Below are 13735 nucleotides of genomic sequence, written 5' to 3' on the forward strand. Positions count from 1 at the left end.
CCATTTCCTTCTCCAATGCATGAAAGTGAAAAGTGAAAGGGAAGTCGCTCAGTCATGTCCAACTCTTCGAGACCCCATGGACTGCAGCCTACCAGGCTCTTCCGTCCATGGGATTTTCCAGGCAAGAGTTCTGGAGTGGGGTGCCATCGCCTAATAATTAAGTGCTTACTGTGCTCCAGACATTATGCCAAGTGCTACATATATTGTTTCACTTAGTCCACTCAGCCACCCTATCAAGAAGGTATAATACTATCTCATGTTCTAATGAGGTGGATGAAACTGGAGCCTATTATACAGAGTGAAGTAAGCCAGAAGGAAAAACATAAATACAGTATACTAACGCATATATATGGAATTTAGAAAGATGGTAACAATAACCCGGTGTACGAGACAGCAAAAGAGACACTGATGTATAGAACAGTCTTATGGACTCTGTGGGAGAGGGAGAGGGTGGGAAGATTTGGGAGAATGACATTGAAACATGTAAAATATCATGTAAGAAACGAGTTGCCAATCCAGGTTCGATGCACGATACTGGATGCTTGGGGCTGGTGCACTGGGACGACCCAGAGGGATGGTATGGAGAGGGAGGAGGGAGGAGGGTTCAGGATGGGGAACACATGTATACCTGTGGCGGATTCATTTTGATACTTGGCAAAACTAATACAATTATGTAAAGTTAAAAATAAAATAAAATAAAATAAAAATACTATCTCATGGACAATCTGAGCTTCAGTGAGGTGAATTAACTTGCCCCTGTCCCCCCCGCTAGTAAAGGAGGGAGTGGGGACATGAATCAGGTGGGTGACTTCAAAACCCAGCTGGCTCTGTGCTTTGATTCCCCAGAAAGGGGTGGAAGGACCAGGGTCAGATTTCATGATTGCATTTTTCCGGAGGGTGGAGAGTGCTTCTGGCCATTTTCTGGCACACCAGTAAGCTGATCAGATTCGAGAAGAGGGCAGGCACAGGAGTGGGATTGGGACAGAAGCCACAGAGCAGAAGCGGTCCATATATTTCCAGGCCAGAGGGTACTTGCCTAGACCCTTCCCCACATCCCAACCAGACAAGACACACCATGTTCATAGATGCCACTGGCCTCCTGAGAGCAAGGAGGCTCCCAGAAAACTCTCATTTTTAAAAATAATTTTCCAAGAATGGAGAAAATTCTCTGCACTTTCTCTCCCCTACAAAGGCTCACAAAGGGGGCCCCCTGCGGTGGACAAGGGCTCTGGTGCTTCAAAACCAAAGAAAATCAAGGTTGTCAAAGAAAACTTCTGAGCAGAGTCCTCCCAGAGTAGGCAACTCCACAGCTGTCCCAAACTCCCCCTGTGCCAAGCAACCTTTGGCTTTTACTATCCTGTCCTGCCTTCCAGATGTTGGGAAAGATTGAAGGCAGGAGGAGAAGGGGACGACAGAGGATAAGATGGTTAGATGGCATCACTGACTCAATGGACATGAATTTGGATAAACTCCAGGAGTTGGTGATAGACAGGGAGGCCTGGCGTGCTGCGGTTCATGGGGTTGCAACGAGTCAGACACGACTGAACAACTGAACTAATACTGATACTGATCCTGCCCAGCAGCCAGCACCACCTCCGCTGGGTGGTACCATTTCTGCCAGCTCCACTGCTCCACAATGGTCATCATTTCCGCTGAACCTGTTCTTCATCTCTGCCCCCTTCTCCTAGAGGAAGATTCTCTGTTTGTGGGCCAGAATGGTACCATGAATCAGAAGCCTTAAAAGACACATAGAATCATAGACCTAGCAATTCACTTCTGGGAATCCTTCATCAAGAAATAATCAGGGCTTCCCTGGTGGCTCAGTGGTAAAGAATCTGCCTGCTAATGCAGGAGACATGGGTTCGATCCCCGGGTCAAGAAGATCTCACATGCCATGGAGATTGGGCCCGTGTGCCACATCTAGTGGAGAAGGCAATGGCACCCCACTCCATTACTCTTGCCTGGAAAATCCCATGGATGGAGGAGCCTGGTAGGCTGCAGTCCATGGGGTCGCTAAAAGTCAGACATGACTGAGCGGCTTCACTTTCATCTTTCACTTTCATGCATTGGAGAAGGAAATGGCAACCCACTCCAGTGTTCTTGCCTGGAGAATCCCAGGGACTGGGGGAGCCTGGTGGGCTGCTGTCTATGGGGTCGCACAGAGTCGGACATGACTGAAGTGATTTAGCAGCAACAGCAGCAGCCACATCTAGAGAAAAGCCTGAGTGGCAATGAAGACCCAACACAGCCAAAAATAAATAATTAAAAAAATAAATAAATAATCAGACAAAGGCACAAAGATGCCCATTTTCAGATGTTTGTGCAAGTGTTGTTTATTCCAGAGAAAAACTAAAATCTAAATGTCCAACAATAGGGGACTGATTAAATTGTGGTTTATCTTAGAATGTTAGGCAGCCACTAAAAATGAAGAAGTAATTTTGTATGTTGACTCTTAAATATTTTTAGCATATTGCTTCTTACTGGAAAAAAGCAGAGTACGAAATAGTATAATTGCATTTTTAGAAATACGCATTGCAAGAGAAAAGGTCTGGAAGGCTACATAACAGGAAAAATGCTAACAATGATAACTCTGTGTAGCAGGACTATGGGTGATTTTTGGTATGTTTTTTCCTTTTAGCTCATCATGTTTTTAGGGTTTCTTTTCCTGACATTGAACATGTATTAGTTGTTTGGAGTATGCTGGTGTTAGAGAAGGACCTTTCCTTGCCTCTTCCACTTTCTGGCAGCCCCAGGTGTTCCTTGGTTTGCAGCTGTAGCACTTGAGCCTCTGCCTCCATCATCACAGGATGACGGTGTGTGTCCCTGTCTTCACATGGCACTTCCTCTTCTTATAAGGACACCAGTGTTGTCCACTGGATTAGGGCCCACCCTAATCACCTCCTCTTAATTCAATTGCAGCTACAAAGACATTGTCTCCAAACAAAGTCACATTCACAGGTAGAGGGAGTTAGGACTTCAGTATCTTTTTTGGGGGACACAGTTCAATCCATAACAAGGTCAGTGCAGAAAGAAAGATTGCTAGAGAATTGTTTGGAGCCTTGTGGATTGTGGCCAGGGCCTCAGGGCATGGGGAGTGTCAACAACTGCATGAAGGGGATTTTCCTCATCAGCTATGCTGATGGGCAGAGACCTCAAAGCTCTTCCAGATGGCCATCTGGCATCCAAAGAGGAAGCTGAGGACCACAAAGGGAAGTTAGGTCCAAGTGGTAGAAGACATATGGAAGCTGTAATGGGGTTGGAAATAGAAATGAAAGCCATTTCAGACCAGCACTTCCGGAGTGTCTAGAGGCAAGAAGCAACTACCAGTAAGTGAAGGAGAGGCCCCAGGAGCAAGCAGGCTGAGGAACAGAGTGTTGGCACTCAGAAACACTGACCAGAGGGCAGCAGCCTGAGAGCTTGGCAGTCTGCAACTTGAATCTAACTTCCCTCCCTTTGGCCCAGTTATTTAACGTCTTTGAAGTTTAGCTTCCTCATACCTAAGTGGGGGTAGTAATGCTTTTTTTTTTTTCTCATAAAATTATCATGAGAATGAAAAGAAATAATGTGTCTGTAGGCCTGACTTGTAAGTTCTCAGTGACAGCTAACTGTAATCACCATCACCATCACCATCATCATCATAACCACTGAGAATCACATTCTTCGAGTTGTCAGCCCCGCTCATCTTGGCCTCTGTCCTGGGCTCAAGCAGACACAGAGACTTGATGTCTCACCTGTGGGTGGCTCTGAGTCTGACCCCAGCCACTTCTTTATGTAACTTTATTGCCCCATCATGCAGCTGTCTAGTGTGTCATGGTCTTTCTTGGACAAGACAATATCCTAGTAAATGTGATAGAAAAAGGGGCTGGATGATGCATGACTGGGGTTGGGGAAGCACAGCTGATTGAGCTACTATATCTTCAGAGGGTAAATAATGGCCCTACATCTTCCTGGAAGGTGGTATTCATGAGGGTGGTGAAATCTACAGTTGTTTCTTGTTAGTTTTAGGTAACAGCCTAATTGAGATATTCACATACCATACAACTTACCTATTTAATGCACAGTTCAATAGTTTTTAATATAGTCACATCACCACAATCAAATTTAGAACATTTTCATCACCTGAAAAGAAATCCTGTAGGCTTCAAGGTTGAATTCTTTCTTCCTTTTGGTTTCTGCCCTCCAAAGTTTGGTCCAGTGATTTGTGTAAGCTTTGTATAGGGTGATATTTGTGCTGAGTTTTTTTTTTCTTTTCCTCTGATGTGCAGGGCTGAGTGAGGTGGTAGAGCTCTCACTGTTTGCAGATGACGTGATACTATACAGAGAAAATCCTAAAGATACTGTCAGAAAATTACTAGAGCTAATCAGTGAATTTACCAAAGTCGCAGGATACAAAGTCAATACACAGAAATCACTTGCATTCCTATATACTAACAATGAAAAATCAGAAGGAGAAATTAAGGAATCAATCCCATTCACCATTGCAACAAAAAGAATAAAGTATCTAGAAATAAACCTACGTAAGGAGACAAAAGAACTGTATACAGAAATAAAAGACACTGATGAAAGAAATCAAAGATGACATAAACAGGTGGAGAGATATTCCATGTTCCTGGGTAGGAAGAATCAATATTGTGAAAATGACTACACTACCAAATGCAGTCTACAGATTCAATGTGATCCCTATCAAATTACCAATGGCATTTTTCACAGAACTAGAACAAAACTTTTCACAATTCATGTGGAAACACCAAAGACCTTGAATAGCCAAAGCAATCTTGAGAAAGAAGAATGGAGCTGGACGAATCAACTTCCTGATTTCTGATTATACTACAAAGCTACAGTCATCAAGACAGAATGGTACTTGCACAAAAACAGAACTATAGGCCAATGGAACAAGATAGAAATGTCAGAAATAAACCATGCACCTACAGACATCTTATTTTTGACAAAGGAGGCAAGAATATACAATGGGGCAAAGACAATCTCTTCAATAAGTGGTGCTGGGAAAACTGGACAGCTACATGTAAAAAAATGAAATTAGAACATGTACTAACACCACACACAAAGATAAACTCAAAATGGATTAAAAGCCTAAATGTAAGACCAGAAACTATAAAACTCTTAGAGGAAAACATAGGCTGACCACTTGATGACACAAATCAAAGCAAGATACTCTATGACCCACTTATCTTTTTGATTATAGCCATTCTCATTTCATTGATATGAAGTGGTATCTTATTGTGGTTTTGATTTGCATTTTCCTAATGGTAAATGGTGTTGAATATCTTTTTATGTGTTTATTGCTATTGCACATCTTTTTTGAGAAAAGCCTACTCATATTTTTTGTCCATTTTAAGTTGGGTATTTGTCTTTTTACTATTATTTAATAATTTGTTATTGTGATAATCATAGGATTTTTTTTTATATTCTAGATACAAGTCCATTATCAGATAAATGCTTTGCAAAATTTTCCTCCTATTCTTTAGGTTGTTTTCTCACTTTCTTCATGGTGTCCTTTAAACACAAATGTTATTAATTTTTATAAAACCTAATTTAGCTTTTAGTTTGTTGCTTGTCCTTTTGGTGCTGTATCTAAGAAGCTATTGCCTAATCAAGGTCACAGTGATTTGTATATATGTTTTCTCCTAAGAGTTTAATGATTTTGGCTTTTACATTTATATCTTTGGTCCATTTTGAATTTTTTTATATGTGATGTGAGTTAGGGATTCATGTTCTTCTTCATATAGATACCCAGTTGTCCCAGCACCATTTGTCAAAAACTAGCCTTTCTCCATTGGCACAAATTGTTTTGTCAGTTGTCAAAAATCAGCTGACTCAAAACGTGAATTCTGTTTATGAATTCTCAATTTTTTCCATTGATCTATGTATCTATTGTTATCCTAGTCCACACCATCTTGGTTACTATAGCTTGTAGTAAGCTTCGAAATTAGAAAAGTTTGAGTCCTCCAACTTTGAGGACTCCAACTTTGCTCTTCCTTTTCAAGATTGTTTTGGCTGTTTGGGTTGTTTAATTTCCCATACACATTTTGGGGTCAGCTTGTCAATTTCTGCAAGGAAGTCATCTGGGATTTTGACAGGTATCAGATTGATTCTATAGGTCAGTTTGGGTAATATCATCATGTTAACATTATCAAGCCCTTGAACATGAGATGTCTTCTCATTTATTCAGGTCTTTTAAAATTCCTTTTAGCAATGTTTTATATTGTATACTGTAGAAGTGTTGCACTTATTTAGTATTTTACTCTTCTTTGGAATTTTTAAATTGTGGTAAATGTGTATAACACAAAATTTGCCTCTTTAATCATTTTATTTTTTTAATTTATTTTTATTACTTTTTATCAGTCAGTTCAGTTCAGTTGCTCAGTCATGTCCAACTCTTTTCAACCCCATGGACTGCAGCATGCCAGGCTTCCCTGTCCATCACCAACTCCCAGAGCTTGCTCAAACTCCTGTCCATCGAGTCAGTGAGGCCATCCAACCATCTCATAATTTTGTTTATTTATTTGGCTGCACTGGGTCTTTGTTGCTGTGCCCAGGCTTTCTTTGGTTGTACACGCGAGGGTTACTCTTGTTGCAGTGCACGGGCTTCTCTTTATGGTGGCTTCTCTTGCTGCGGAGCACAGGCTCTAGCGCACTCAGCCTCAGTAGTTGTGGCATATGGGCTTAGTTGCTCTGCAGCATGTGGAATCTTCCTGGACCAAGGGTTGAACCTGTGTCTCCTGCATTGGTAAGAGGATTTTTATCCACTGTACCACTGAAAGATTGTTGTTGAGCCGTGAAAGATGCCAGGATTCTTGGCCTCCGGAGGACAGGAATTCAATCTGGGACCAGTAATGAGGCTTGATCGCTCAGAGCTTTTGTGTAATAAAGTTTTATTAAAATATAAAAGAGATAGAGAAAGCTTCTGACATAGACATCAGAAGGGGGCAGAAAGAGTGCCCCGCTGCTAGCCTTTACCAGTATGTTGTATACCTATCAGCAAGCTGTTAATTAGAGAAAGGAGATGTCTCAAAACTCAGAGTGGCACCAGGCCCCTCACCCACAACATGCATTTTGAGAACCAGGTGAGTCATCCTGGGCCATAAAACAATTGACATGAATCTTGAAGAAAGGCAGGTTTCTAAGTAAATATATAGTTTCATTAACATAGATTAGGAGAGCAATGTATGAGTAAAGCATACAGGTTTGTTGAGCACTTATCAGTTCTGGGTCTTAAGTGGAACCGACTTGAAGAAAGACAGAGTCTAGGGTAAATACATAGTTCATTAACATAGCTTATGACAAACATAAGGTTTGAGAAAAGTTAAGTTCAGGTGGAGCCAGTTGTCATGGCAACACAGAATTTTAAGACAAACCTCTTTTTAAATTTGTATAGAGAAAGGGAAAAATCTAACACTTGCTTGTTTCCTCCTGCCACTTAAGAGAGAGATAAAAAATGTCTGATACTTGCAGCCTATTTCCTCCATTTGGAGACCCCTGGCCTTCCTGCCTGTTACCCTCTCACCACCAAGGAAGTCCTAAAATTCACTTGTTTATTTACTCTAGGCTAGGCTGGATCTTCGTTGCTGCTCTTATGCTTTCCCTAGTTGCAGAGAGAAGGGGTTGCTCTCTAGTTTCGGTGCTTGGACTTCTCATTGCAGTGGCTCCTCGTGCTGGGAAGCACAGGCTCTAGGGCTTGTGGACTTTAATATTTATGGCCTATAGGCTTAGTTGCCTTGAGGCATGTGGGATCTTCCTGAACCAGAGGGTGAATCCGTGTCGCTCGCATTGGCAGATGGATTCTTAACCACTGGACCACTGGGGAAGTCTACACTTTGACCGCTTCAGGTGTACGATTCAGGTGCAGTAATTCATTCATAGTGTTGTTCAATAGTCACCACTATCTATTTCCAAAATTTGTTACCATCCCAGACAGAAGCTCTATACTTATTAAGCAGTAACTCTCGACTTTTTCCTCCCTTTAGTCTCTGGTAATCTACTTTTTTGTCTCTATGAATTTGCCTGCCGGTGGTGGTTTAGTCGATAAGTTGTGTCTGACTCTTACAACCCCATGGACTGTAGCCCTCCAGGCTCATCTGTCCATAGAATTTCCTGGGCAAGATTGCTGGAGTGGGTTGCCGCTTCCTTCTCCATGAATTTGCCTACCCTCTATATTTTATATAAGTTAAATCATATGCTATTTGTCTGGCATATTCCACTTAACATAATGTTTTTAAGGTTCATCCACAAGTGGTATCATGTAGTAGACGTCATTCCTTTATATGAAGGCAAACTTCAGGGAGGGGAGCTAAGTGACTGAGAGCAAGTAAGAGAAGGAGACTCACTTTCAACTGCATTCCTTTTCATGAGTGAATAATATTTCACTCTATGTATGTATCATATTTATTTACTGATGAACACATGGGTTGTTTCCACCTTTTGACTATAGTGAATAATGCTGCTGTGAATATTTACACACAAGTATCTGTTTGAGGTCCTGTTTTCAATTCTTTGGGGTATGGAAAGTGGAATTGTTAGGTCATACAGTAATTCTATGGTTAATGTTTTGAAGAACCCTCAAATTATTTTCTATTTTATTCTTTTTCATGTTATTGTAAATAAAATTGTTTTCACAATTTTATTAGACATACAGTGTTGTAACTTGCTTTTTTTAAGATGAGGGATCATTTCATAGACATATTTGTGGATCAATAAAGGTAAAATTTCATCATAATTTTTGGTGTATACCTAGTACTCCATGGTATAGAATTATGAATCATGATTTAGTCAGTGACCTATTTGGAGACATATCAGTTCAGTTCAGTCACTCCGTTGTGTCTTTGCGACCCCATGGACTGCAGCATGCCAGGCCTCCCTGTCCCTCACCAACTCCCAGAGCTTGCTCAAACTCATGTCCATCCAGTGAGTGATGACATCTAACCATGTCATCCTCTGTCTTCCCCTTCTCCTCCTGCCTTCAGTCTTTCCCAGCATCAGGGTCTTTTCAAATGAGTCAGTTCTTTGCATTAGGTGGCCAAAGTACTCAAGTTTCAGTTTCAGCATCAGTTCTTCCAATGAATATTCAGAACTCATTTCCTTTAGGATGGACTGGTTGGATCTCCTTGCTGTCCAAAGGACTCTCAAGAGTCTTCTCCAACACCACAGTTCAAAAACATCAAATCTTCGGTGCTCAGCTTTCTTTATGGTCCAACTTTCACATCCATACATGACTACTGGAAAAACCATAGCTTTGTCTAGACAGACCTTTGTCGGTAAAGTAATGTCTCTGCTTTTTAATATGCTATCTAGGTTGGTCATAGTTTTTCTTCCAAGGAGCAAGCATCTTTTAATTTCATTGCTGCAGTCACCATTTGCAGTGATTTTGGAGCCCAATAAAATTAAGTCTCTCACTGTTTCCATTGTGTCCCCATCTATCTGCCATGAAGCTTTGGGACTGGATGCCATGATTTTCATTTTTTGAATGTTGAGTTTTAAGCCAACTTTTTCACTCTCCTCTTTCACTTTCGTCAAGAGGCTCTTTGCTTCTTCTTCTCTTTCTGCCATAAGAGTGGTGTCATCTGCATATGTGAGGTTATTGATATTTCTCTCTGCAATCTTGACTCAGTTTGTTCTTCATCCAGTCCCTCATTTCACATGATGTACTCTGCTTATAATTTAAATAAACAGGGTGATAATATACAGCCTTGGTGTACTCCTTTCCCAATTTTGAACCAGTCTGTTGTTCCATGTCCAGTTCTAACTGTTGTCTCTTGACCTGCATACAGATTTCTCAGGAGGCAAGTCAGATGGTCTGGTATTCCTATCTCTTTAAGAATTTTCCACAGTTTATTGTGATCCACACAGTCAAAGGCTTTAGCGTAGTCAATGAAGCAGATGTTTTTCTGGAACTCTCTTGCTTTTTCTATGATCCAGCGGATGTTGGCAATTTGATCTCTGGTTCCTCTGCCTTTTCTATTTTTTTTTTTCTTTAGCCATGGACTTTATTGTTGAATATTTGCAATAATTATTCTATACACAAATGCTAATTTCTTACAAAACTCTGTATTCCATATTGCTAGGTCACTTCACTCTTCATTTTATGTCACATTTCCATCAAGGATTATTTCCACAAATCACAATCTGCCTGATAGTGTGTTGTTGTTGTTCAGTTGCTAAGTTGTGTACAACTCTGCAATGCCATAGACTAGCCCACCAGGCTCATCTGTCCATGAGATTTTCCAGGCAAGAATACCGGAGTGGGTTGCCATTTCCTTCTCCATGTCTTTTCTAAAACCAGCTTGAACATCTGGAAATTCTCCTTGCTTGGAGAATTTTGAGCATTACTTTATTAGCATGTGACATGAGTGCAATTGTGCAGTAGTTTGAGCATTCTTTGGCATTGCCTTTCTTTGGGATTGGAATGAAAACTGACTTTTCCAGTCCTGTGGCCACTGCTGAGTTTTCCAAATTTGCTGGCATATTGAGGGCAGCACTTTCACAGCATCATCTTTCGGGATTTGAAATAACTCAACTGGAATTCCATCACCGCCACTAGCTTTGCTCATAGTGATGCTGCCTAAGGCCCACTTGACTTCACATTCCAGGATGTCTGGCTCTAGGTGAGTGATCACACCATCGTGATTATCTGGGTCATGAAGATCTTTTTTGTATAGTTTTTCTGTGTATTCTTGCCACCTCTTCTTAATATCTTTTGCTTCTGTTAGGTCCATACCATTTCTGTCCTTTATTGTGCCCATCTTTGCATGAAACGTTCCCTTGATATCTCTAATTTTCTTGAAGAGATCTCTAGTCTTTCCCATTCTATTATTTTCCTCTATTTCTTTGCATTGATCACTGAGGAAGGCTTTCTTATCTCTCCTTGATATTCTTTGGAACTCTGCATTCAGATGGATATATCTTTCCTTTTCTCCTTTGCCTTTTGCTTCTCCTCTTTTCTCAGCTATTTGTAGGGTCTCCTCAGACAACCATTTTGCCTTTTTGTATTTCTTCTTCTTGGGGATGGTTTTGATCACCACCTCCTGTACAATGTTACAAACCTCCGTCAATAGTTCTTTAGGCATTCTGTCTATCAGATCTAATCCCTCGAATATATTTGTCATTTCCACTGTATAATTGTAAGGGATTTGATTGAGGTCATACCTGAATGATCTAGTGGTTTTCCCTACTTTCTTCAATTTAAGTCTGAATTTTGCAATAAGGAGTTCATGATCTGAGCCAGTCAGCTTCCAGTCTTGTTTGCTGACCATATAGAGCTTCTCCATCTTCGGCTGCAAAGAAAATAATCAGTCTGATTTTGGTATTGACCATCTGGTGATGTCCATGTGTACAGTCTTCTCCTGTGCAGTTGGAAAAGAGTGTTTGCTATGACCAGTGTGTTCTCTTGGCAAAACTGTGTTAGTCTTTGACCTGCTTCATTTTGTACTCCAAGGCCAAACTTGCCTGTTACTCCAGGTATCTCTTGACTTCCTACTTTTGCATTCTACTCCTCTATGATGAAAAGGACATCTTTTTTGGTGCTAGTTCTAGAAGGTCTTGTAGGTCTTCATAGAACTGTCAGCTTCTTTGGCAATTGTCATTGGGGCAAAGACTTGGATTACTGTGGTATTGAATGGTTTGCCTTGGAAACGAAGAGAGATCATTCTGTCATTTTTGAGATTGCTCCCAAGTACTGCATTTCAGACTCTTTTGTTGACTATGATGGCTACTCCATTTTTTCTAAGGGATTCTTTTGCCCATAGTAGTAGATATAATGGTCATATGAATTAAATTCACCCATTTCATTCCATTTTAGTTCACTGAATCCCAAAATGTCAATGTTCACTCTTGCCTTCTCCTGTTTGACCATTTCCAATTTGCCTTGATTCATGACCCTAACATTCCAGGTTCCTATGCAATATTGTTCTTTACAGTTTTGGACTTTACTTCCATCACTAGTCACATCCACAACTGAATGTTGTTTTTGCTTTGGCTCAGCCTCTTCATTCTTTCTGGAGCTATTTTCCATTCTTCTCCAGTAGTATATTATAGGGCACCTACCAACCTGGAGAGTTCATCTTTCAGCATCATATCTTTTTGCCTTTTCATACTGGTTCTTTTCATAGGGTTCTCAAGGCAAGAATCAGTCAGTTCAGTCACTCAGTCATGTCTGACTATTTGTGACCCCATGGACTGCAGCATGCCAGGCTTCCCTGTCTATTACCCACTCCTGGAGCTTGCTCAAACTCATGTCCATGTAGTCAGTCATGCCATCCAACCATCAGGGCTAGAATACTGAAGTGGTTTGTCATTCCCTTTTTCAGTGGACCATGTTTTGTCAGAACTCTCCTCCATGACCCGTCTGTCTTGGGTGGCCCTACATAGTATAGCTCAGTTTTGTTGAGTTAGAAAAGGCTGTGATCCAAGTGATCAGTTTGGTTAGTTTTCTGTAATTGTGCTTTCCATTCTGTCTGCCCTGTGATGGATAAGGATAAGCTTGTGGAAGCTTCCTGATGGGAGGGACTGGCTGTGGGGGAATCTGGGTCTTGCTCTGATGGGTGGGGCCATGCTCAATAAATCTTTAATCCAATTTTCTGTTGATGGGTGGGGCTGTGTTCCCTTCCTGTAGTTTGGCCTCAGGCCAAACTATGGTAGGGTAATGGCAGTAATGGTGACCTTCTTTAAAAGGACTTATGCCAGGACTGTTGTATTCAGTACCCCTGATCCCATGGCAAGCCACTGTCAACCCATACCTCCACCGAGACTCTTAACAGTCATAGACAAGTCTGGCTCAGTCTCTTGTGAGGTCACTGCTCCTTTCTCCTGGGTCCTGGTGGGCACAAGGTTTTGTTTGTTCCCTCCAAGAGTCTGTTTACCCAGTCCTTTGGAAGTTCTGTAATCAAATCCCACTGGCCTTCAAAGTCAAATTCCCTGGGGGTTCTCAGTCTCTTTGCTGGATCTCCAGGTTGGGTAATATGTTGTGTGCCCTAGAACTTTCACAACAGTGCGAGAAATTCTTTTTGGTATAATTGTTCTTTTAAATATTTCTTTGCAATAAGCAACTTTGCAGCAAGCATAGGAAGGTGTATCTTCATGTACTTTTCTGATTATTAGGAGAGATTCTTAGAAGTGGGATTGATGGATCAAAGACTATGCCTATTTTTCAGGCTTCTGATGGATATTACCATAAGGCTCACTAGATTTATGCTGTTTGTTTTGGAAGCCACCACAAGAAAATAGGAAACAACTCAAATTTTCAACACCAGGGGATCAGTTAAAATAATGACAGTACATGGTCAACAGCCACAACAAATTATAATGTTGCGTAGAATTACTGACACTGAAAGACATTTATAGTCATTTTAAAGTCACAGAACTAGTTACAAAATAGTCCATATCAAATAAATTTGGTTGCTTCCACTCAATGAAATACTCTGCAAATCTTAAAAATGAGGCAGTTCCCTATGTACTAATATGGAAATATCTGAGTGCTGTAGAATGAGATCAAAGAGTAAGTTGCAGAGCAGTGAGTGTGGAAACAGAAGGATAGATATGTATGTATCTGATCTTCCCTGGTGGCTCAGACAGTGAAGAATCTGCCTGCAATGCAGGAGACTTGGTTTCAACCCCTGGGTTGGGAAGATCCACTGGAGAAGGGCATGGCAACCCACTCTGGTATTCTTGCCTGGAGAATCTCCATGGATGGAGTAGTCTGGTGAGCTACAGTCCACGGGGTCCC

Source organism: Bos taurus, chromosome 7 (genome assembly GCF_002263795.3).
Source record: "Bos taurus isolate L1 Dominette 01449 registration number 42190680 breed Hereford chromosome 7, ARS-UCD2.0, whole genome shotgun sequence".
NCBI classification, from domain to species: Eukaryota; Metazoa; Chordata; class Mammalia; order Artiodactyla; family Bovidae; genus Bos; species Bos taurus.